This window comes from Anomalospiza imberbis, chromosome 1, assembly GCF_031753505.1.
Source record: "Anomalospiza imberbis isolate Cuckoo-Finch-1a 21T00152 chromosome 1, ASM3175350v1, whole genome shotgun sequence".
Classification (NCBI taxonomy): domain Eukaryota; kingdom Metazoa; phylum Chordata; class Aves; order Passeriformes; family Viduidae; genus Anomalospiza; species Anomalospiza imberbis.
Window position 1 is genome coordinate 69425397 of NC_089681.1, and position 25003 is coordinate 69450399.

General features: G+C 40.2%; 2 long non-coding RNA genes across 2 annotated transcripts in view; both read left to right on the forward strand.

The window, feature by feature from the left end:
• Window positions 1-21775, forward strand: part of LOC137477129 (uncharacterized) — a 105722-nt gene extending 83947 nt beyond the window's left edge. Inside the window, exon 4 of the long non-coding RNA XR_011000816.1 lies at window positions 21530-21775. This is a non-coding gene — a long non-coding RNA (uncharacterized lncRNA). The remainder of the gene's footprint in view (window positions 1-21529) is intronic.
• LOC137479835 (uncharacterized) lies at window positions 660-2257 on the forward strand. Its single transcript, XR_011002550.1, has 2 exons — window positions 660-751; window positions 1684-2257. It is a non-coding gene; the product is annotated as an uncharacterized lncRNA (long non-coding RNA).
• Window positions 21776-25003: the final 3228 nt, after the last annotated feature.

A 25003-nucleotide genomic window follows, 5' to 3' on the forward strand; every position in this document is an offset into this window, starting at 1 on the left:
CCAACACAAGTTAACGTTTTTTCCAGAGTCTTCTACAGTATTTTTTTTGCTCTCTTTTTTGTCACCACTTAAATCCAACAGCTAGTTCGAAACAGTCACTCTTCCAGCTGAACAGATGTGCCATCGCATGAAAGCTCTGAGGAATGTTCCATGGCAGCATCTGCTGCTTCACTTTAAAGTTTATTTTTAACATGAAATAGTTGTGAGGGCTCATTTGTAGATGAAATGCTGTCTTCTCAGAGCAATGCAATTAGGTCTGACCCTTCAGCAGAAGGGGAAAAAAGTATGATGACATGCAGTTCTAAGGTAGAGCTGCTGCAGGCAAGCCAGTGACTTTGCTTTGTTATTCATCACATTTGTGCAGATCTATGTATCTTATATGCTAAAATTTCCTTTGAAGTCAGGTTGTGTCATGGGAACTGCATCTTCAGAACCAAATCTTACGAAAAGCTTTGGCAAACTGTTCTTGGGGGTTTTGAAGGTGTTTCTTATTCTAGTTTACAGTCTCCTTATTGAAGAAAAATGTTTGGTTTTAATATGAAATTTTCTCCCTAATTTCATGTGGCATCACAGTCTCATTGGAATAATTCCTGTTATTTCTATGCATAAAACTGATGTCACAATGGTAGCATTGTGATGATGATGATGGCATAAGGTGAGTTTTGATCTTCTGGGAGGCAGAGAGAGGCAATAGCAAAGGCTTTGCAGTAGTTTATAGCCCCTGGGGAGTCAGCATGGCTGGAGCACTGGGGTAATGAACCACTGAGGCTGCCAGGGTAGCACAGAGATGCTCCTTGCCATGCTCACTCAGGATTGTTATAGAGAGAGGGTCACTTTACTGCCCAGAGCCAAGTGGCAGTTCACATCACTCAAGGGGGAATCCCAGATTCTGGCTTACAGCGGTTTTCCACTCATTTGTTGCCAGGACTGGTGGAGTAGGAGAGAATCTCTAGTCCATTATTTCCAGCCATGCAAAAGGACTGGCAGGAAACATATAGAAGCAGATGTCTTGTGTTTGAACAGCTTTTCAGTGAGTCATCTGCATGCCCTTAGGCATTCAATGCACCAGACAGCTTTATAATAGCTGTGGCATCTTGCTCACAATCTAATATTATACACATGTTCCACATAATAAAACCCCACATCTTCAGCTAGGGAAGGTCCATGATACTTTGCTAACTGTGGTAAATTTGCTGTGCAGTTGAGGACATGGCACAGGAATGCAATGCCCAAAACAACCTTAATCTGATTTGGTGTTAAGAGCCAGAACCAGAACCTGACCCTGACCCTGGCCCATAAGTGGCATTGCTGTAGCAATCTTTTGGGACGCGAGCATTTGTCATCTCCAGACAGCCCATGCTGACAAAAGGGGTTTTGTAAGCTGGCTGGCAGCCTGTGAGGTATGTACAGAGTTGTGTGCTACCTTAATTTTCCCCTTCTTTGTCCTGACATGCCTCTCAGGGACTGACTCAAAGTGAATTAAAAGAAAAGAGAGATATTTCAGCTTTTAACAGCAGCAAGCTCTTTCCCTTCTATGAGTGCAAAAATTAATGACTTATACCAGGTAAATCGTGATCTTGTCACACGTGACAATATGACGTAGCAGCTACTAAGGGCAGCAGAGAAGTTTCTCTTTTCCATCTATCCTTTTGATACTCACCTGCATGTTCCTTCTCCCCCTAGGAAAAGAAACAAAGCCCCATGTGCTGTAATCCTCAATTAATACTATCTCATTGATCAATTTCATTGTTGGATTGAAGCAGCAGAGGAGGACATGCACACAGGTAATGATTTACTTACTGCAGGGTCAAGGAAAATACTTGTGCACAACCATGGCCTACACAGCTGATAATGAACAGCCCTGTCTACTTGGTCCCACACTTCAGGCCTGCCACTAAGCCTGGATGTGAAGCAGTGATTTTGATATCAGCAATAGCAAAGCAAAGCCTTATCTTCATCACTTTCTTGGATGATTGCAAAATATTTGCACATATGCTATGTGTAGCATACCTGATTACTTGATGTCATGAATTGACATGAAACCATCCCTGGGAACAAGACCTAGGTAAATCAAAACATGTTGCAGAACTACAAAAAATTACTTAACTCTGACAACTAGTGTGGGAAATAGAGAAAATTATGGCAATATGAAGTCTAAACTGAATCTTACACGGTTGCAGAGCTGACCTTGGATTAGTATAATTTGGAGTTTCTTACAAGCCTGGTTTTTCTGTTGCACAAAAACAGTACAATCTTTTTTTTTTTTAAGAGAAAAACTAATGTTTTTTTTTCCACTCAGTCTCTCCACTTTTTCTGTAAAAATAGTTCTCATAAAATGTCATTTTTACTTATGATGATCATACCAGATTGTCTAAAGACACTGTTAAGTATGCTATGCTGGAGGGGGAGGGATAACTTTAGAGACTGCTTTGCAAGTACTGCTGCTTGGTTTTGCTCCTTATGCCGCCTCAAACAATGTATATTGACTTTCTGACAAGGTGCATCCTTTTTATCAGTGTACTCTATGTACCATATATAGTTGGTTCAGCAGCCCCAAAACTGGGAGTTATTTCAGGTGAATCAAACAGCAGGAGTGTTTCTTCTCCTGAGGTAAAAAGGCCTTTTAGTTTTACCGTTTGATTAATTTCAGACTAATTTTAGTAGATCTTGAGCTTTGAATGTACTCATCTTTGAACTGTGTGAAAACACTGCACTGACTTAGGGTTGCTGAATTTCTGGCATTTGATTTCTCATATTCTCTAATGTCCTGCAGAGAATTCACATTGAATCCTAAACTGATTAAGAAGTGATCTCACCTTCATCTGTGGTGGTATCAGACCTTTTTTCTTTGAATTCTCAACCTACTGCAGCCTGTTCTGATTGGCTTTGACTTGCAAATTCTGTTCCTGTATTGGAAACTGAAATCTTGCCATGCAAGAGGATGGCTTGTCCTGCTATGTATACTTTAACTTGCATTGTTATCATGGAGAGGCTGAAAAGCACAAAATCAATGTAGAGAACCTGGTTTCTAGAAATCTAGTTTATTGCTGTTTAATGAAACCAAAGAGAAATTATGTCATACATACCTGATTTTGCAAAGTTTAATACAACATAATATCTGAGGTTACCTGTAGGAATGCCTCATGCCAGTGTCCTGTACCAACAGTAATGGGAAATTAATTAGTGCGACTCTTTTAATAACAACATTGTTAGAAAATGAAACCTTCATTGCTGTTGAATTGATTTGCTATGGAAGTGGGAACAACATTTTTTTCCTGCCTCTTGCTTGTGAGTTGTTCTCTGCCTATGATAAAGAGCATGTGTTCATGTTGTAATTAGTAAATAGATAGTGAAACTTCTGTGCAGTGTATTCCTTCAGCTTTCTTCTTTGGTATGAAACCAAAGAAGCACCAAAGCAGTAAGCAAATGTAACAGAGACAGTGATGTACCTGACTATTCAAAAGATGAACCTGAATGCACTGGAATGTGACATTCTTCATTGTAGTTGATCAAAAGCTTCATTGCATCCTATGTCAGAATTTTAGATACCTTAGCTTACCATAGGCATTTACAGCAATCCATATAAAATTTTTATTCTAACTCTGAAGATAATCAGGAAACTTAGTTTTGCAGGTTTTTGGCTAGGACTTACTTTCTGTTCATTCAAGACATAAATTGCATTTTCTCTGAATAGGAGCCTGCTCAGTGAGGTTCTTGAGGACACTGTAGTTATTCATTGAGTAGGGTGATATTTGGAATGCGTAACCCCATCTTTTTCACATCAAATGTGGGTAAAGAGAGTTTGGCATCTAGCCCGCTAACATCCTTATTTACTGAGCTCCTGCTAAAGAAAACTACAGCTGATGGCAACAGGGTCTTTGTTTTGAAAAGAGAACAAAGTGGCCACACAACCACACATGCAAACAAATGCTGGACTAGTTCAGCATGTAAAAGAATGTATTTGAAGCCTGAAGTATCAACAAATGGGATATGAATGAGGAGAAATGCTGTGTTGGCTTTTCTCTGCCCCAGTCCCGGGCAGCTGGGGGTGCCCAGCTAGGCACGCTGCTCTTCGGTGAGACCGGGGCCACCGTGTGTGTGCGGAGCTCTAGGACTGAGCCTCCGCGTGGGTCTGCTGTGCCCGTAGCCAGACGCTGAGGCGAGATAAAAGGAGAGAGAAGGCGCACACTCTGCCTCACAGTGCTGAGAACTGTTTTTTGTTTATTCCCCGCGTGGCTGCCGCAGTGGTCACGGCAGCTGTTCCCAGGCGCACGCAGGCCAAATGGCAAATTGGGCAAAGGGAGCATGGGGTTAAATAGGGGGCGGGTAGATAGAGGCAGAAGCCCCCCTCACCCAGTGGGGACAGGCAACAGGGGAGTGACGTGGAACACAGCATCCTAAGGGAACATAACAGAGGCGGGTACAGCGTCCGGGAACAAATGGGAATGCAGAGGTGGTGTGATTGATACAGAACTTTCCGTGGGGAAGAAGGGAGTGGTAACAAGATTGACAGGTGATAGCTCCTATAGCAGACAGCTTGGAGCGAACCATTTCAAGAGGAAAACAGGGGTACATAGAACTAACCTAACTAACATTTATTAAAACCCCTAACTGAACCAACCTGGCATACAACAGAGAAACTTCCTAAGGCATCTGTTAACTCCTTCTTGCTTAGCAGTATATATAAAATTCACACAAATAACATGGCAGTAAGTACCTCTACCATTTAGGGGACATTCCTCAAAGAAAACTCTTTCAGTAAGTGACATGAAAAGATCAATAGGAACACTGGTGTGCTTTAAGAATGCAAAGACAACAATGGAAATATTGCCAAGTTTCAGGAAAATATGGATTATATAAAGACATTAGTAAATTATGCCCTGTGTTTGAGTTCAAATGTTTTTTGTTCACACAATGTTTAGTGGAAAATAACTAATACAAGATGCACCATGCTGATTTTATCTATTACATAAATTACATTACCTATGGAATCTGTTAACAGCATTGCTATTGTTACACATAGCATATGTGCAACTAGCAGTGAAGAATGGTATTATCCAGAACATTTTTTCTTGAACTGTTAGGAAATTAGCTACTGCTGGAAAATGTTGACTAGGAAAGAAATTTTGTACTGGTTTTGATATTTGATACATGAGAATGAAATAGCATTGTGACTGTAAAATGAACTATATAAACTAAACTTACCATGAAAGGCTGACAAAACCAATGCCAGACAGAATGTAAAAAAAAAAAAAAAAAAAAAAAAAAAAAACACCCAAAATTTAGTTATTTGGGAGAGAACAAGTATATTTGATTTGAGTAGATTTGAGCTTACAGTCAAGGTTTCCTACCTTACTGTGCTGCCTTAAGCAATGAGCTGGTTAATTGTATGGTGTAATATGTTCCTCTGTGAAGTTTTTCCTCCAAAGCTGGAAAGGATTAAGTTCCTAACTAATGTAGAACATGAACACCTTTGATACATGAATATGAATAAGATAGAAATATCTAATCTCCAATACTACATTGAGGACCAAAGACTTATATGCTATATTCTTGAAAATGTCCAAACAATCTGAAGCTTTGTGCATTGAAATTAAGTCTATTTTGACTCTAGCAGGACTTGAGTGATATTCTGCACAAATATCATCAGCTTTTAAATACTCTTTAGCTTTTGATCTGAAATGTCACAATTTACCAGAAAGACATGCAACTGGAAGCATCCATATCATCTCATACACACAGCAGTAAAATTTGAATGGCATTAACATGTAGCATATACATTATATGTCCCTAGAACCAAGGATCCCAGATATATTAGATGTCTATCTCCTATATAATGTGTTATCACAGCAGGCAGGAAATTAACCTACTTCCATTGTGTGAATAACAGTAACACCTATATATGTATTTAATACATAAACTTTGTAAAGATTGGATTGAGAATAGTGGAAAGTTTCCTGAAGTATGTATCTGGGATGTTAGCGAATATTAGCAAAGTCCAAGTGCCATGTCCTACACTTCAGCCACAACAACCCCATGTAGGGCTACAGGCTGGGAGCAAAGTGGCTGGAAAGCTGCCCATCAAAAAAGAATCCGGGGGTGCTGTGATATCCAGCTGAATGTGAGCCAGTATGTGCTCAGGTGGCCAAGAAGTCCAATGGCATTGTGGCCTGTATCAGAAATAGTGTGGCCAGATTGTTCCGCTGTCCTCAGCATGGGTGCAGCCACACTTCAAATCCTGTGTTCAGTTTTGGGCCCCACACTACAAGAAGGACATTGAGGTGCCAGAGCATGTCCAGAGAAAGGCAATGGAGCTGGTGAAGGGTCCAGAGGATAAGTCCTATGAGGAGCAGCTGAGGGAGCTGGGGTTGTTTCGCCTGGAGAAAAGGAGGCCCAGAGGAGACCTCATTGCTCTCTATAACTCCCTGAAAGGAGGAGGTAGAGAGACCAACATCTGCCAAAGTAGAGGTTGGTCTCTTCCAGAAAAATAATGACAGGACAAGAGGAAATGGCCTCAAGTTGCACCAGGGGAGGTTCAGGCTGGACATCAGGAGGAATTTATTCACTGAATGACTGTTAAACATTAGAATGCACTGTCCAAGAAGGTGGTGGAATCACCATCCTTGGAGGTGTTCAAGAAACAACTAGACGTGGCACATAGTGACATGGTCTAGTTGACAAGGTAGAGGATAGTCAAAGGTCAGACTTGATCTCAGGGATCTTTTCCAATTTAAATAATTCTGTGATTCTGGGACATGGTATGTAGAAGCCCCGCCTGTGTGAATTTGCATTAGAAAACTCTCTTTTGTTTCTCTCTTTTTTTTTTTTTTTTCCTGCTTGAGTATGTTCAACAATTGCTGTACAGACATTTCTTCCTTTGTATTATTTGAATAGGTACCCAATGGGATAGGTCTGATGTTCTGTGGATCCTAAAACTCAAGAATAACCAGTTAACTTTGTGGAGAGGCACAGATTTATATTTTGGTATTCCCTGTTTTTATTGCAGAACTTCTGAACTTCTAATAGTCATCCTTGAATTAGCACTTGCTGAATTCATTAAGGAACATTGACATTTGCTAAACAGCAGATTTAGTTAATTCAGTTCTTTCAAGTGTTTTAAAACATGATTCTCATATATATAAGTGTGATTAATTTGCAAATCAAGCCAGCTGACGAAGAGTGTTTTTTGTCTAGAAAACCCACAATTTAACAGCAAGGAATGGAATTAGTTGAAAGATGAGAGGTTGAGGTAAAAGACTGCAACATTCAGGTTGTAGACTTGAAGGAACTTGCTTCTCTTCCTAATGGTGTAAAAATTCTTTTGCCCTTCATTTATCTTGCATTATTTGGATTATCTTCCTTTCCATTTGATATGATTGCAATTCCAAGGACATTAGAAACTGCTGAATTTTTGGCAAGTGAATTGCCAAGAACTTTTCTCTGCTCTTCACACTCCATATCACTATTATGTAGACTAGATTTTATCGGTCAACTACAAAGAGGTCTTGATGGTCTGGTTTCCACCCTGTCTGACATATACTTTCTCAGCTATCAGAATAATATTTCCCTTTATACTTAAAGGAGAAGGAAAGAGGGATTCATATTTCTCTACAAATCAAGAAACTGGAATGCTCTGAACTCAGCTCTCCTGGAGGCAATGTCTAAAGTAAGAGCAGATGAACTTAAATGTTAAGTTCAAGTTGAATGCCTGAAGGTAGCAATCCCAGTTGAGAGTATTAATTAGCACCAAAGAAACATTCAGGTCTTTGAGAGCTCCATCTGCTATTGCATAACCAAGATAACCAGCAACTAACTACCCTACAGCAAACAAAGCAAACAGGCCTCGCTTTCAGAGCACTTGTGCTTTACAGATATGTTCTTTTTCCTGTGGGAAGTACAACTTATTTCATAAGAACAACATGAGCTAGATTTATTGCAAAGGCCAAGGCAACCAAATATCAGCTCTGCAGTCACTGTCAAGCCACCAGTATTGTTAGAGGGCAAGCTCACTGAGGGTATTGATTCTCTCTGGTTTTCCCTTCTCTCTCATGCAGTAATTGTGGAAAGATTTCTTGCAAGGAGGTTATATAGCCATTGAATTTTTAATGGGCTACAGACCAGACTTCACTGTTTAAAGCTGTTCTTAATGTCCACCATAAATTTTACCTTACACATCCCTTTCTACAGGATTTTTTCTGTTCATAGGAGGAACAGAAGTAATATGGGACTATATGCAAAGCTGAGCCTTGCAGGCTGCCTGAAAGAGTAGCAGCAAGCAAAGGAAAATGAAAAACAGTATTTTATAGCTGTTATAGAAATTATTCCTGTGAGCAAAACATTTTCTTTAAAAAAAATAAAGAGGTCTTTAAAAGAGGTCTTGCCTAAAAGGACATCTTGGGCTTCATTCTGTTATTGGATACTTATTAAAAATCCTTTTCTGGTATTGCATTTTTGGGTTACGGGGTTTAGGTTACAAGAGAGATGAAGAGAGACTTTTCACAATAGCATGTAGTGATGGGACAAGGGGGAATGGCTTCAAACTGAGAGTAAGTTTAGAACTGATATAGGAAGAAATTCTTTACTGTGACGGTGATAAGGCACTGGAATACGTTGCTCAGGGAAGCTGTGGATATCCCATTCCTGAAAGTGTGCAAAGCCAGGCTAGATGGGACTTTCAGTAACCTGGTCTAATGGAAAGTGCCCCCTGCCCAATGGCAGTGCCCATGCCCATGCCCATGGTTGGATTATAGATAATCTTTTCGGCCCTTTCCAACACAAATCATTATGTGAATCTATAATTAATCACTGAAAACAAGGTTTATGGTGGTAATGCAAATGATCCCACGCTGGTGTCTGAGAGTTGATCAACAGTTTACCTGTACATGTGACTTCTATGTTCAGTAAGTGGTCATATGCCTAGAGGCACACAAGTGATCATTGTTTCTGTGAGTATGTTACAGAGAGATTACTGGATTTTTTTATGTTATTTGACTGTTTTCCAAGTATGGGTTTCCCCACTGGAAGAAAAAAGACAGCTGTCTTATTATCTATGAGCACAAGAAGCTGGTTCTCCTTGACAGGGAGCAGCTGCCTGCACAGAGATAGTAGCGCTGGGTTTGAGTTGTAGAGCTTGAAGTAATTCTGTCCTGACAGTGTGGGCCGACTCCCTGCTTAGCAAGGCTGTGCCCTACTGATGTTCTTGAGTTCAGACTTAAAGGTTTGCCTGTGCAGAGAAGAACTGAAGGAGAAAAGGCAGTTGCCAAGAGAGTGTAACTCTTGGACTCAGCTAACATGCCTGGGAACCCAGGGATGAATAATTTCAGGAACAATATGAGTACTTCAGAGCTAAACACACAGACATGAGCAGAGTGTGATGTGATGTCTGCACATGATCTTATCTCAATGCTCTTGGAAAGAAAGGGGGATTTTTTTCAGTTGATGGGAATTTAATACCCAAGTCTCGTGGTATTTGTTGTAAATTTTACTGTGAGGCTTATCTGTTTAGGCAAGCATTCTGCAAAATTATTTTTGTTTGGGGGGTTTTGGGGTGGATATTATCTGAATAAGGGTAGGAGAGGGCTAGGTTCCAAGTTTCAAATAGATTTATTTTAATGTTTTAACAGATTCACTCTACTTACTATAAAATGCAAAGAAATGCATTTCAATGTACTTTAACAGCTGCCTCTCTGAAGAATTCTGATGCCAATTATAAAAGAAAGCTACTTATCTCTTTGACCTAAGACATGGGGAAATCCTGTGTCATGGCCATTGCACCTTTTATTTTCTCATAATGGACAATGTTTGTTTTATTTTGCCAGGGGGCAAAACATAAAACCTGTTTGCATAAGTCAAACAATGGAAATGAAAGTATATCCACTGGACATATAAAATATATATACTCTGTCAAATATGCAGGCTGTATTCAAGTAACAAAACAGTAGAGAGTGGTACTATATCTGTGAGTACAGCAATACTAAATATTTTGTATTATCTTTGCTTTTTCTCCCATTTTGCTTCTGGTCCTCTCTTTCTTGTTCAAAGCATAAATTACTGAAGTGTGTGTATGTCTTTTTCTACTATGTAGAGAATGAAGTGATAGAGACCCTTGATCCTTATCCAGCAAATAACTTTTAGATCCTGAAACTGAAATAAGGATTTTTTTTCTAGCCATCTCAGCAGCTTTTGAATGAGGCAAAAGGACTAAAAAGTGCATAGTAACAGGCAAGCATCTCACTTTTTCAGTTGCATTGGTTGCCCAGACACCAGACAAGACTGGTGTATGTGAGACTATTATGACAAGACTCCAGTTTAAATTTTGTGCAAGTTTTTTTCAGAATATTCCTAGTGATTGACAGGACATTATTACTTGAAATTTAAATCTCCTAGCTAAATGGGTTCCGTTTATCTTTAAATGCCATAAAACATATGCTGAGAATGTTATCAGTCACAGGAGATTATATTTTCAATTGAATTTAATATTTTCAGGATGCTTGAGTATTCTGTGATGCTCTCAAGCGCTAATGTTTGTGTAACGACACCATATTTATACATATGCAATGCTCTCCAACCCATCCATCATACCATCAGGGCATCCATCTGCCTGGTAACCCTTCTCAAAGGGGACAGCTGAGCAGCATCTAAATTCAGATCTCATTTCTGCCTGAAAACAGACGGTCATGTGCAGGGGTTTTAAAAAGAAAATTCCCTTTGGATCAGACTTGCCACCGTTGTGGAGATTTACCTCCTTGCAGAAAATAGTGAGCAGCAGCATGAACTCTTGTCTGCAGAATGGAAATATCAAGCTGATCAACATTTCCGCATTTCTTGCAAGATAATCCTTCATTTGAGCTGCTTATCTGAAATCTGTCTCATGAATCTGATGGGAGGATTTGCCCTAAGTAGTTAATTATGGTGCTGCTAAATTTCCTCCTCTCTACTTATTCCTTCACTTTAAGAAAAATCGTGCAGCTATAAAGACTGTAAATTTCAATTAAAAACAAATGAAACATTATCTAGTTGGAAATGGATTAAGATACCTGAAATTATCTTTTTACCTTTCATTCTGATCTTACTTTTTCAGATTCTCACTGTAGGTAGATTTTTAGTTGGAGCTAATCTGGCTGTTCTGACAAAATTGTTAGGGGTTTGTTTGGTTCATTGGTTGGTTTTTAGTAAGTTTGGAGGTTTTTTGTTTGCTTGGATCTTTAGGTTGTTCTTGATCTGACATTTAAATGGAGAATTCTTCTATGTCAGGCTAAGCTCTGTCTGTTGTCCCGGCCTGAACCTGGCTGTGAAGGAATTGCAAAGACAGACTAAAGACATTGCCAGATTAATTATTTCTAGGGCATGTGAGATTCCTACAGTCTTCTAGACTAACTTATACTGCAGAGAGGAACCATGGTTTTGGTTTTTAAAGTATTTTGTACCTAACTGAGATTTATGAGAAAGATGTAATATGTTTTGCAATTTAAGTGCCACTTCTGACCCCTGATGTGAGAGTGATAAGGGATTGCAAAGACATTTTAATATGGATGATGAAAAATTACCATGGTAATATGGGAAATTGTTAGGTCATTTCCCAAACATACAATACATTTTGTCTGTGAGGAATAATTTTGTTGGTTATTCAGATTTCTCAACCAAACTCTTTAGGAAGGTCCTATTCAGGTTCTGTTTACACACAAACTTTCTCTTCCCTCTGGATGAGGCCAGTATATTTTTCCTGCTGCAGACACTGAATGGACCTGGATGTTCCCTGTGCAAGTGGGTCTGCCTTAGGGTGGGATTTCTTATGTGGTTCAGTAGAACATGCATCTTGTGCAACATGTGAGAAAAGGACTTGAATTCGAATAATAAAAGGTATATTCCTATCAGAGAAGAGATACCTGTAAGAGTTAAGTTTTACTCAAAACATTATAAAAGTTCTCATTCTCCTTTTACTGAGTTGCTAAACAGGACAGCCCTGGACTTCACGTGGTGCCGCCTCATGGGAAGCTGCTGGGCACAGCCTTTGTCCTGGAGAGCTCTCCTGCCCAGAGCTGGGTGTGTTGCTTTCTGCAACAACCCAGTCCCTAGAGAAAATGGAGCAAAATGTACTTAATTGTTCTTGCCATGAAAAATTACCATCTTGGAGGGAGAAATGGCTCCCATCCAACCTCTTTTATGAGCTCCTGAAAGAGGCTAAACTTTCTCCCTGGAAGGTTTAAGATTTTGGGGATGTTGTCAGATTGCCTTTCATTAGATTTCCATTTCTTAATTCTGGATGTATCTCAGAAGTTCCCACTTAATCCTCAGGAAGTTTTGGTCTCTAGTATTTCAACAGCAGAGGTGTAAGTGTCTTATAAAGATACCTGCTTAAGCATTTATATTTCCTTCACACATTGACCAGGAGAGATGTTACCTTACTTTTTCTAATGTTTGTGGCTGTTGAAAAAAATTATGGAGCCTTTTGGAATGTGGTCTATAAAAGCTTGCCAAATGTGAACTTATTTGAACAAATAAATGCTTTCTGCTAATTACTCCAACCAGGAATTCTCTAGGACATGCTGAAGTGTTACAGGACTTGTGCTTAAACCATGGTCATAAGCTCTTTTCTTCTCCTACATGGATTTTAGTTTTTTTCTTGCACAGCATGCAAAGTAATTGTGTGCAGGTCCTGCTCATTTATATCATTATGTACACATGACCAAGTACTGAATTATAACAGATTTAGCATGAGACACAGCTTCAAATTTTGTTTTGCACTTAGTTTCTGCTGAAACCTGTGTTCAGAGGCTCTATCAGCCCCGAGACAGCAGGATTCTCCACATGTGCCCAGTACTTTGATGCCTGAAGAAACTCATTGGTTCATGGAAGCCTGTGTAGGAATTGCTTAAAGATCCAGTTTTGTGGTTTTGTTTTTTACTTCCTTAGGTCCTTGCTACACAGGGCTGTTTTTTTAATATTACATTTCACAGGAATTCCATACTTTGAGCAACAGTGCTTGCAAAAAGAATGTGAGAAAATAAAATGACTTTTCTCCTGCTTTCTGGTATTAAGCTATTTCCTAAGGCTATCTACTGAACTGCAGCTGCTGTCTGTGCCTGGAGATATTAGAAAAAATGGCATTATAGCTCAGAAAAGCAGCTTAGACTGTGTTTGCTACCAGACTCATTGGGACCCTTGCACTACCGAGATTGAGTAGATTGTTAAAATCCAGGTGGTGGATGGCTTGTTTCCCCTTAACTGTTTTCATGGTTGGTGGCAGGAAAGTTTCTTGCCACTCCCTTATCTGAGGTTTAAGTAATGAATTGATCATAGGCAGCGCTCACTTTGAACTTGTTCCAGTTTGGCAGAGCTCGGCTGTTCCTGAGTCACTGTGACACTCAAAGGAATTCTTCCTGACTTTGGATGTAGGTAGGTGATTTATCCCTACCATGGGCATCTTGAAAAATGTCACAATGAGAAATCAGGCTCTTCATTGGATACTGAAATGGCACCATTGTACAGGCACACTCTGATTTAGAGTCTAAAAATACAGATCAGCTCTGACTCCAGGACACATGTTGAATTCCCTGTTCCCTGTGCTGTCCTTCCCTGAATGAGATACTCCAAGTGCATATTCTAGATACCTCTGCCTACTAGGGTCATTTTGAATGTCCTTACATGAGAGCTTTAACATGTGTTGTCATTCCTGCACTCTGTGTGCATATGTGCTTTCTTATGGTCACTGACTTGTTTTCCCACAGACAAGATCTAAGTGTATCCACATTTTCCCGGGAAATTAAAAATTAAATCTTTCACCAAGAGGTAATGACACCAGGTGTAATACTTCCTAACAGATAACTCTACTTTCCCTGAAAACCTCTAGATAGGGAAAAGAGCAACCAAGGATTACACTGACAAATAGCCAAAGACAGCAAATTAGAAGTCTTCTTAGTGGTTACAACCTCAGTTAAGCAAAGAGAAGAACATACCATAAAACAGCAAGCAGTAAGTTATTGCATCTGCTAGAGGATGTTGTACTCTTATTGACAGGCTGGTGGGCTCACTTCACAGCTAATTGGTTTTATAATGACAGCAGTGAAACACTGGAACAGGATGCCCATCCCTGGAAATATTCAAGGCCAGGCTGGATGGGGCTCTGTGCAACCTGGTCTAGTTAAAGTGTCCCTGCTCATTGCAGGTAGGTTGGAACAGACAAACTTTAAAAGTTACTTTCAACCCAAATTACTTTATGATTATATGAAAACACTATAAGTAACATAGTTTGATCAAACTGCAGAATGACCCCCACCCCAAAAAAGACTCCATCCAAAAACTCTGTGTATGGTGTGTACAGTGAGGTGTATTTGTTCAGCCATCTCTCCCAAGCTGCCAGGCAGAATTGCCTGCTGACAAGCAGGTCAATCCTCTTTTTTTTCTTATTGAGTCCCTTTTGGAGTTTCTGATTCACTTCCTTATCCTCTGAGACAAAGAGAAAACCCTGTGAAACTGTGACTATTGCTGCAGACTCCCTGGCAAACAGGGGGTTTGTGTTCTCTCTGTTCTCTTTGCAGAATTTTTCTTTTTCTTCTCCACCAACAGGTGGAGCAGAGATGTCTCACCACTGCCATTATCCACAGGAACCTTTCAGTAAAAATAGTGCACTTACTTGTTTGTCTTCCCAAAAATGATTCCAAATCTTGACATTTTTTCCCCGGCCTTTTTTGCCAACTCACTTTTACCACTTGTGTGCCTGTTCTCTTCCACTCTCAGAATGCAAATATACCAGGTGGGACCAACTGTCAAGGTCTTTATTGCGCTCCTTTTAAATATTCACTGTAAAACAAACATCAGGGCTCTTTTACTAAATAAATTTTTAAAAATTGCTTACTCATTAAGGTATTTATTTCTATGTTTTGTGTAGGAAACTCTCCCAAACCTATGCTTTGCTTCTAAATTACTGAAAGTTGCCTTTCAAATTGCTAACAGAGCCAAATAGCATGTGTGAATGTTGCACAACACACACATAAGAATTAATGTTTAACAATACAGTGCCACTGCTGAGGTGTCTGTAAACAGAGCTTGTTTATATGAGAGCCCTTGGCATATCTGCCAGTGAAGAGCAGATCTCAAAAACGTTTGTACCTGAGTGATTGACTCACAGTCATTCAACTCCTCTAATGAAGGAAGAAGCCAGCTTCCTGCAAAATGAGCACATGACCTCAGAAAATATCCCATGGGACCTTTTGTTCACTGTTCCCCTATTTGGAATTTGTTTTTAAGAATTCCAAATGAGGCTGCTGCATTTGAGTTGTATTTTGTCTTGTGCAATTACCTTTAAACAAGCTTAGCTGTTCAGCTGTGGCATTGAGGTAGCACTTAAGGAAAACTAGAGTTAGGTGTTAACATGCGAGCACATACTGTGGCTACATTTGCTACATTCAGCTTGGGCTCCCTGACATAGGATTAACTCCAAAGCATTAATTGATGCAAACGTCTAATTATAGTATTCAAAGACAAATAGGGAGAGAAGGGTGTTAATATCTCAATGGGACAAATAATTTAAAAAATATGAACAAAGAGCCTTTTTTTCCTCCATGGATAGAATAAACAGTGTTTTGCTTGCCTATATTTACTTGGACAAGTCACCAGCATATCAGGGCTGATGGGCTGTGACCTCTAGAAGTTAATATGTTACACAGCAATAATATAAAACAGTGTTAAAGTAGAAAGTGCAGGAATTAGTTAGTGCCTGCTCTAGGAATTTCAAGTCCTCTTATCTTGACTATTGCCCTGTTTCACAGTACGTGAGGTATGTCACTGTACTGTCATCGCAGCTTGAAACATCACTGCACCACCCTCCCACCCTACACCAAACCAACAAACCTATCTGGCTTAGCAAAAGCTTTCCCTGTCATTCATGGAGTATTTCCCACTTGTAGACAGGATGGCTGTAACTTGGACGGGGGCATGGGGAGGCTCAAAGTGTGTTTGGGAGCAGCAGGGCTGTCCCTCTGGGCAAGCTGCTTGCCCCACTCCATGCCACACAGATATATCAAGCTGCTGTGTGTGTGAAGGGGTGGGAAGAGGGGAAAAAAGAGGGAATAGCTTTGCCAGAGACAGACAGGCAGGCGAGATTCCTCCTTTCATAATCTGTGCCAATTTAGATTAGCTTGAAGTGACTGTGAAACTGCAGTCTAAATTAAGTTTCATCCCAAGTACCCAGCTTTATTCATAATTGCTCAGAGACAAGGAGTCTGTTGAGTCTGGGGTGGTATTTAGTTATTTTAATATAGTGTCCTTTTTTCTTGCTAGAATCTCTTTGTTCGCTTCATTTCCAAACTAATGATATAGATTACACTGCCTTAGTATATCCTCAGACTTCACATCCTGCATCCTACACACCAGTGGTAGCAGGGATCCTCTGGAAAAAGAAAAGTTTAGTCATTTCATTGAAACACTGCTGCTGTTGTTCCAAAGTAACCCTCCTGCCAGGATGTGACTGGCAGCAAAAAGGTCTGGGTTCAAATTGAAGGGAGTTGCTCCAAGTGTGGTGACTTGAGGCCACACCTGGACAACTGGAAAAATTATACTGAACACTACTATTTCAAAAGCAGAGGCATAAGTTAGAGGCAAACATGAATCAAACAGTTCAATAAGATTTCTTTGGGTTGGTTTTTTTGGGTTTTTTTTGGGTGGGTTTTTTTAAGAAATTTTTTAAGAAATTTTGGGCAATAAACTGCTGTGTGAAGCAATGCTCTGGTAGCTGCTTGGCTTCCTGATGGCTGGGCCTCTGCCTGCTCCATTTTCATTCATGGGCCTTGGCAGCTCTGCTGAGAGCCCTTTGCTCTTGGCTGGCTGGTCCCCAACCTGGCACAGCCACCTGTGTGACTTCTGCAGCCGCTGGACTTCAGTGCTTTAATGTTTAGAGCTACCCACAGACAGCTGGCTGAACTGAACCGAATGAGGAGATGGACATAGATCTTCAAGGAGGCAGGGAAATATGTTTTTTTTCTCCCTCATATGCATATACAGTCAGCAGCACGAAATCTTGTGAACCCCCTGCCCAGCTGTCTAAGCATGACCACTAACCTTCCACTCAAAGCACAATATTAGCTGTTGCCTTAGGCTGGGACAGCCATTTGCCCAGATGCATTTCACAAAGCTTCAAATAAATTTGAAGACTATAAATATCGTTATAGCTGCAAACTCTTCCCCAGTTTTTAAACTCCATTTCTCAGTAATACCTCTCAAAAGTAGTAACGCAATGTACAAAAGTAATGTTTAGGGCACATCTATTTGTGTGTTCTGTTTACCTCCCTCCCACCCCTCTGGAGGGAAAAAGAATATCCTCTGGTGGGGTCCAGAGGTGTCTAGGGGGAAGGTTGTTCTTAAATTTTTGGGGCAAGTCATCAGGTTTTAGGACTCAAAGGGACTGAGTTAAAGATCATTCTGCTGCCTAAGTGTCTTTTTTTTTTTTTTTTGTTTAACATAGAATACCTGGGAATACAAGAGACAAAAATACAAGTCTTTCACAAGTGGATGAAATCATTGTCCCACTGGTGGTGGGTTCAACCTGACCTCTTCAGCTCTTCAGAGCAGCCATGAGATCAGAAACTCAAAATCCTTTTTTTTTTTTTTTACGTCTCTCTCATCAAAACTGGAAGCTCTGATAACAAATTTACCCAGGGTGTCCTTTCAGGTTCCTGCTGCAGCTTTGCTTTTATGATGATGTTAGCAGGATATTTCATCATCCACCTGCAAAGAGCACCCCCGTCATGCTTACACATTTTATTCCCATTTTAAGAAAAAAGTAAAAGCTGTTTGGCTTTGCTTAGAGCATAGAGGGATTACAAAAGCAGATTTTACTATTAAAATAAAGCCATACTGTTCTCTTTTCCAGGAGGTAGTAACACCCTATTTCGCCATCTTAGGAAAGGAGGTGACCCCTCCTCCCAGAGATGCATATTGGGACTATCTGTCTCAAGTCCCCAGGAGGCAGTGACGGAGGCCTCCCAGTAGAGAGGTGCTGGATACAAACATTTAAAAGCCTAATTTGGCAATAAGACCTTGGGGAATTTTTGTTGGTTTGTTTTGGGTTTGTTTTCCTGCTGATTGCTCTCTCCCCTTTCTTAATCACTAGTATTTTCCAAGTATTAATCCAATAATTGAAATGTTATTAAGACTTTAATTGGTCATTTTCTTGTAACAGATTGTCAGAGGGCTGTTGAAGAAATCATGCTCATCAAAATTTCCTTCCCCAAGCTTTCCACAGCATGTTTTCTGATCATACTGTTGGACCACTATGGAACCACTGATTTAATTTTGAGCTTCTACCGTAAAAATTAAACTAGGAATTCCTTCCTGTCTCTTTTGTAGACTTAGCTGCTGGATTCTGTTTCCCTTCAAAAAACACTCCATGTAGGGTTCTGAATCCTGGAGTTTCATTCTCAGTTGACCTCAAATATCCTTAGCTTGCCAGTGGTGAATCCTATACTCTCACTTGAGTCTACTAACACAGGTCCTTGAATCCTCACTTGGGCACTCGAGAATCAAAGAGTAGTTTGGGTTAGGAAGGGCCTTTAAAGATCATCTACAGTCCAACCCCAACAGCATTGGCAAGGACATCTTTAACTAAACCAGGTTACTCTTCCCCCCATCCAATGTAACCTTGAACATTCCCAGTGATGAAGCATCCACTATTTCTCTGGGCAACCTGTTCCAGCCTCTCACCACTCTCATTGTAAAGAGCATCTTCCTTACATCCGATCTAAATCTACTCACCTGTAGTTAAAACTGTTACCCCTTCCTTTTATCACTACATTGCCTGGTAAAAAGTCTTTCCACATATTTCTTATATGCCCCTTCTAAGTATTGAAAGACTGCAGGAACTTTCACTTCTCCAGGCTGAACAACACAAATTCCCTCAGCCTTTCTTCATAAAGGAGGTTTTGCAGCCCTCTGATGATTTTTTGTGGCTCTCCCCTGGACCCATCCCAACAGTTCCATGGCTAGTGAGGGCACTGGAGTTGGTTGCCGTTCTTCAGGTGGGGTCTCAGAGGAAGCCACAGGCATCTGGAGCTTCCAAGTCAGTATGCAGAAATAAAACCCCAAAACATAAAACCCTACCACAAAGGAAACAAAACTCTCGAATCATACAATCATATATATGTGGATAAATATATGTATTGTACAGTCTGTGTTACATACATCTGAAAATTCCAGGTTTCGCCATTCTTAATGCTCATCCATCAGGATGATGGATGTTACCCAATCCAGTAGGGTAACAAATGTAATTATCAAGATCTCTATTAGACAACAGTTTGGAAATGCAATTGTAATGTATAAATGAACCATATTTTGTAACTGTGTAGGGAATCACCTTAAAACTTAAAACATGGTAACAAAGTACTGTTGATTTTCAGTGTCACTCTTGGCCACACCACTCTTTTCCAAAGGGTTAAAAATGCCACCCCTCAAGCTGCATAAATATTCTCTTATGTTATAACATGGAAATCTCTGTGAAGGGGAAGGCTATATCAACACAGGGCTGACTGTGCAGGGGAGCTGCACCTGTTGTTTAAAATGTGCTGTGAGCTTGTTAATAGTTCATCTGGGACTGGGCAACCTGACAGAGGTGGTTTCAGTAGCCATGAGCCCAGGCTGTGTGGGGGAGGGTATGGAAACTTCTGTCTGTGGCATGCCCAAGTGTCTGCAGGTGGGAGCCAGTCCTGTTCCCACACTGGAGAAGGACACAAGGGTATCTTCTTTACATACAATGACAGGAACAAGCAGGGGCAGCTCACACCAAGCACCCTGAGAAACTTTCATGTAAGCAATGATTTAGGCTGCAGAGGTTGCTGCAAGACTCCCAGCTGGTTACTCTTGTGTGCACACACAGCCTGACTCAAGCAGACACTTCCTTCAAATTAAAATGCTTGGACAGTGCTCTCAGGCACATGATGTGATTCTGCATGTCCAGAGCCAGGAGTTTGACCTGATGGTCACTGTGGGTCACTTCCAATTCAGTATATTCTGTGATTCTATGAACCACTGGGGTGATTTGTCACATCAAATAAAAAGTATACATGAACAATTAAAATGTCACTCTCTGACTTTTAGTTTCCCCATGTAAGCTGTACACAGGTTTCAAAATTCATTATTAATGAAAGTTTGTAAATATTTCCATGTGCATTTTGGTTCAGTACTGATCAAGAAAGTTAATGTGGCTTTTGTGGCAGACTTCAAACACAGGCCAGTGCTGTGAAAGCACCTCCATAGTTATCACATGTGTTAGTCTAATGCATTTTAAGAGGATTTAAACCTTCATTTGTCATCTTCTAGTAAAAGAAAAAATTGCAGGTAAATCTGTGGGCTCCTTTGATATTGCATCAGATTATGAATAAGTATAAAATCAATCTATACCTTCAAATCTCTATAGACACGTGCCTATTTACTGAAGAATTTGTGGTCTTTATCCTAGACCCTTCATGGCCACTAAGGTCTTTCTGTGATAGAGAAAACATGACTCTCTGTGGGATTATTGTTTTCCTCCCTTGTCATCCACCTCTGCTGAGAGAGTAGAAGGTGGAGAAAAGGTGGGGCCTTGGCTTGCCGCCCACTCTGCTGGAAAGGTAAACAGTGCCAACAGGCTGGGGCAGAAAGCAAGTGCTGATCCAGACACCAGCTGCTGCCAGCAGAGTTCTTGCCATACGAGCAGAGGAGGAGCCAAGCACAGATCTTGTCATCACAGTTTGTTTTCTGGGTGGTCCCTGAAGCCACACAGTAGTGCACAACTCTGAGTAGCAAATTCACAGGAAGTCTTGAAATTTTCCTAGTTTGCAACTGTGAACATCAAGAAAGAATCCTCTCTATTTTTAAGTTAGAGGTGCTCCATATTTATTTTTCCTAAAGACATCTAATGAGCTACTTTTGTATTCTTAATGCCTTGAACCCGAGGTAATTCTCATGCTGTACATTTTCTGGATACCTGCAGATGACTCATCTGAAAAATGGAGTGTCGGTTCATTTTAATGATGTAATAATTTATACCACACCCCTAGACTGAGATTGCAGAGTAAGGAGAGCTGCCAAGCCAAGAGAAGACAGAGAAATAAAAAGGTTACAAAGGTTTATCAACCACACCATGTCAGGTATAGGATGTTTAAAGGATGTTTTAAGAATGTGGCAGACTTTTTACATTCATGTTGTCTTTTAGAGGACAGTAAAGAGCAGATTCTTGGGAAGATTCACAAAGCATTAGTACAACTGGCCACAGGTAGAATTACAACATGATTAACTTCCCATTCAAACAAAGAGGGAAACAAATGAGAGAAGTTCTGTAGAACAGACACTCATTACTGCCTGTGTTTGCAAGTGATATGAAAGATTTGGTAAATGCAGTTGGAATCAGTAGAAAACATCTCAATATCAGTCGGCTTTGGATCATTACAGTGATGTTGTCCAGATAATCCATACTTCCTTCACCCCTCTTTGACTCTCCAATCCCTTCCTTGATAATTCAAGGACAGTTTTTCTGGTTTCTAATTCTGTGTATTGCTCACAGGAGCAGGGTGAGAAAGGTGACCACAACCCTTCATAAAAAGAGAAGCTCTACCCTCTCTTGTCACTGCGTAACCACATCAGTTCAGTGATACTGTGCTGAAACAACTGTGTACTTCATCTCAGACCAAGATCTCCTGGATTTATACCACCAGACGTCTTTGGAAGACACCCCTTCCTCTTCTTTAGCCATATCTAGCTAACCCAAATCTTCTGGAAAAAGGCATAAGCAGCAGGATTGGTCTCAAGGTATGTTAGCAAAAAGAAAAGTATTGCTGTTTTGTCACACATTGATATTAAGGTGTAAAGTTTATTGAATCGAGAATTTAGAAGCCTTTGCTGGCCTCAGAGGGTCAGGTGATGGAAAATGACCCTTAGCACCACTGATCATATCTTGACATGATGGTGACTAGAAAAATTGTATTGTACATGATGTAAATCTAAATAAGCTCACAGTGAGTTCCTTAAGGTAAAGAGATAAGCTATTTTTTCATTTACCCCCTTGTGCTTGTAACCTGAGTCTAAATAAGGCTTTATGTATGTCAGAGTTCATTTGCTTTCTTCAGATGCTTTCCTGACAATAGCATCTGCTAAGGTGCATCATTCTTTCAGGGCTATGAGTCTCATATTAATACAATTTAGTGATTTCAGAAGGCTCATGAGGTCTGTATTTGGGGTAAGAATGAGTAAAATGTAGGCCTTTGGGAGTGCATGTAATAATTTAACAGGATGCAGCTATTCAAGTTCTGTTCAATTTATGAAGAATTGTAGAGATTATGTGATATGACAAAGGTCTTTTTTTTTCCTAAAGAATTAAGGAATATGGTGATTGGTGAGCTTTCTTTTTAAATCTTTGTATGCTTTGAATTGTTGAACTAAGGCAATCACAAATTAGGTAACTCAATAGAAACAGCAGTAGCACCAAGGCTGCTACTTTTGTGTCTTTGCATAAGTACATATGTATTTATCTTTATCTGTAGTGTATTAGTTGTGACTGAAACACAGAACCAAAACCTGTTTTCATTTATGATGCTATCAATCAGAATTAACTGAGAGGTTCACCGGAGGATGTAGGTGTGAAATGAGAATTATGTATGTAACTATGAAATTCTATAAAATCTATGTCATAATTTATCCATTCTGAAACTTGAAAATGAAACCTTGAGATACAATTACCCCCTAACCATGGAAAATTTCTAAATTTCAGTGAATTATTTTCCTGCAAAAAAAAAAAAATTTAATGTAGTAGAAGTTTAATCCAGTCTGTGAGCTAAAAGATAGTTGTAGAAAATGTTAATAAAACTTCTCCCATACAGGGTTAAATATTTATAGAGAGGACTGTGAGTGCATATAATTCTTCTGATTAAAGCATTACTATATTTTTTAATATCAAAATGGTTATGGCCTTCTTGAACTAGAAACCCTGGTATTGAGTATTCACTACAGACATGGTTCATGGGAATTGTCTTCTAAGGGCATTTGGAACTAACTTACTCCAAGAATGACTCCAGGAGTTAGTAGCTGAAGCCCCAGCTGACAGTCAGGGTTTCAAAGGCAGTAGGTGCTCCTCACTGCCATCACTCCCAGCTCCAACTGTGCTGCGGGCTGGCGAGCTGGGTGTGATGCATGGGAGGGGTGCAGCCTGCTTGCAGTGGAGAACACGTGATGTTGTGTATGCAGTGTGCTGCACAGGAAACACTGGGAATGTGCCATATCCATAGCTTACACAGAGGAGTTTTCTGTTTTATTGTGTCACTAGACCATGCACAGAGTCTGCAGTCTTCTTAATCCTGCCCGACTCCACAAAATCTTGGCCTGTGTATACCCCACTAACTGGAAAAGCATCAGTCAAGTGATGTGCTACAACTTCACTTCCAAATGAACTGTATCAGATCAGTTATTTATGCAGGAGGCCTTTCTGATAGTTCTGCTGGGCTGGGTGGCCCAAGACCTTTACTTCTGTTTCACAAAAATTCTAAAAGAAGGGTAATTCTAAGAGTGTAAATTACTTGCATTACAGGAAGAGGAGAAGATGAAGTGAATTTTAGTGGCACGAGCATCTGTGAGGCAGTGAGTCGCATCTCTGAAATGCTACTTTCATAACTTCAGACTCTCTTTGGCATGGCAAAGAGCAAAACACCTTCCAGGCAGGAATGGCTCTAGGTGGGTCACTCTGACCAGCAGGCCAAGCAGGATTACCCAGCTCAGTACAATGAAGATAATTTTACATAAATTAGCTAGTGTTTTGATTCAAATTTGTTTTATTAGGTAGCCAAGATTTCTCAAAGGCTTTTTTCAATCATACAATATAACACAGTGTTGAAAATTGATTTTGGATTTTCTCTGGATAGTACTATTGCCTTCTCTGGCACTGTTTGAAGAAGTATGTTCTCACTGTACACATGAGTATGGGTCATGCAACTATTAATTTTAGGAAGCATCTTATATTATCATGTTGCCTACGAAGGTTCTCATCCCAGCTGGGCCCAAGAACATGAGCTTTGGCCCACTGGGTCTGTCCCAGTAAATATACTTTCATTAATGTCAGCTCATTTGTAGACTAGGCCTTGGGTTTCAAATCTTGAAAAAAGTTCACATAAGAGGAATAGTAGAAAAGAGAGGAAATGGAAGGCTACTTGCCCAAAACAAAATGGTAGGGAAAACAAATGTTGGGGGAAAAAAAGAATACATGGAAGAATGAGCATTAAATCAATACCAGATCTTTAAAACAAAATCCCCAAAGTTCTACGGTTCTTACACTCAAGACTGTGTCAGTATATTATAGTGATCAGCTTCAGTCCGGGTCATGTGGTTGTCTGCTGTGTCCACTTTTAGCCACATTTAGAATAACACAGTTTTTATGTCCCGATGGCTGTTTAATGTCCTTGAATGCATCGTTCACAGAAATTTCACTTGCTCTATTCACATTGTGGGTTTAAACCGGTTCCCCATCTCTTTTAATGTACATCACGTTCCCACCCTGCATATGTGTTCTCAAATACTCTCCTAGAGAAAAGAACCCTCCCTTTCCAGAGTATTTTTACATGGCATGATGGTGCCCAATCTGCCCTGTGGCTCCTGATTGTCGGTGCTGGGCCAGGACTGCATCACACACCCTCTCATCTCCATGGGTGCTGCTTTATGCCTCTCTCCACCACTTTCCAGAGCCCACCACAGTTTTAAGGCACAAATGAATGGGCAAGCAGGCTGTTCTTCAGCAGCCTTCTCCATGCAGGGGGTGGGCAAGAGCCTCTAATTTTCTTCATCACACTCACAATACTTTTTTCTAGGTCTTAATGTCAAAAACCCACTAAACTTTTCACTGGCGTCAGTAAGTTTTGGGAGATAAAAGGAAAAAATCTCTGAAGGGATCTGTCTTTCAAAACAGAATGGGCTGAGAGATGGCAAGACAAAGGACAAGCTTCAGTATTTCTACAAACACAGAAGACAATTACCCAATAATTCAGAAATAGCATAA